A 1,768-nucleotide genomic window follows, 5' to 3' on the forward strand; every position below is an offset into this window, starting at 1 on the left:
GCGTCTCTCCCGCTCTCTTTCCAGGGATGGCACAAATACCGATATATCGGTCATAGCCTGAACCTCCGGCTTAAATATATTTCAATTTACCACAAATAAATTAATTTGTTTAGTAATTAAATTATTAAACAATTTTATAACAAAAGGTACAAGTAAGTATTTACGAAGGTTGTCAAGCGAACTATTTTTATTTTCCTAACTTGCATCACTATCTCAGCTTTAGCTCTGACTCAAACCCAACTGTAAGTGCGCTACTTTAGTGAGGACACCAACCTCGCGGATACGGCGGACTAATAGACAGATTCCACTGGCACCTGTTTTCAAATTAAACCAGGGCTTCGTACAATATCAAGTATCCGTTAATAATTTCCTTTTGAATACAAATAGGATTTATCTTATTTATCTTACTTATCTACTATCTTAATTTTACGAAGAAATCGAACAGTTAATGGCCTGAACAAAGCTAGGAATGTAGAGCAATATTAGCATATTATCGACTATAAGATAGCAAACCAGACTGACCTACAAATAATTATTATATTAATTAAGTTATATCTCTTCCCACTAACCCACCTTGAAAACGTCGTGAGCACGGACCGTGAAGAATGGCTCCTCCAGGATAGATAAGGAGACCAAGATTGCCCCCCAAAACGACTTGTTCCTTAAATCCAGAATACGGATCAATGAACTCCAAGTTGTCCAATTTCTGCAGCCTGAACTGGGTGTGCAGCCTCAAAGCCTTCAGATGAGTAGTAATGAGAAATCATCTCCAGGTTGAGATTAGCATAGAAATCGGTTAAGAAGCGACGATAGCCTTAGTTAGCCTAATAGTTATGGAATTCAGGATCTTCTGCAGGGAAGATATCGTTGATGTCGTTAAATTTAAACGGTTCGCCTGTAATCTGTTCTCAAATTGTTTTCTAACACCATTGAACACCTTCTGAACTTCCGTTTCGCACTCGGACTAGGCATGCTCTTCGTAGAGCAGCTAGCTGGCCGGCTTCATAAAATAATTTGCAACAATAACGGATACGATATCATAGTCTCTATAGGTGTGTACGTATCGTGACGTTTTCGTAAAATCGAAGAAGAGTTTCATCATACAGATAGCTACAGTTTCCTTGTCGTAGGAGCTCATTAGTTGTTCAGGTAGCTAGTGAACTACCTATTACGTAATTTGAAGGAAATGGGCGACCAAAGAAGATCTCGACGTATTTTCCGATGGATCGCCATGTTCACCTTCTAGCTTATAAAAAGTCATACGCCTTCTTATGTGTTTTTCAAAATCTGGCAAGCTCAAAAAATTCCTTCGTATACGGTGCATATCTCCAAGGACCAGGGACTCAGAACGGCTCCTGCTGAACCCTAGATCCCTTAACCAATTTTCAGCACCCTTGCAGAATACTCATGAAGTATAAATTCAGAAGGCTCAAAATTATTATCATGTACTGGCTGTCCTCTTGATGATCTAACTCGAGATACATCCGGAGGAACAGGTTCGCCCCGTCGCTATTTAATCTGGGTCACCAACCGTTCGAATTTCTCCTTGGCCAAGTGAGATTTAAGCCCGGCTGCACCAGTTCCAAATAATTTAAATCTGGCTCATTCTGCATAGCCATATCGCAAAAATTGTAGAACTTAAGAACTTTCTCCTCCAGACATCCCTTTTCGAAATTTCTGTACTTGAGCTGCTCAAACAACACCAGGAACATGAGAAAGATATTCGCCCTTTTCCTTCACCAACTTTATAAAATACACACCTTTAACG

Source organism: Drosophila biarmipes, chromosome 2L (genome assembly GCF_025231255.1).
Source record: "Drosophila biarmipes strain raj3 chromosome 2L, RU_DBia_V1.1, whole genome shotgun sequence".
Classification (NCBI taxonomy): domain Eukaryota; kingdom Metazoa; phylum Arthropoda; class Insecta; order Diptera; family Drosophilidae; genus Drosophila; species Drosophila biarmipes.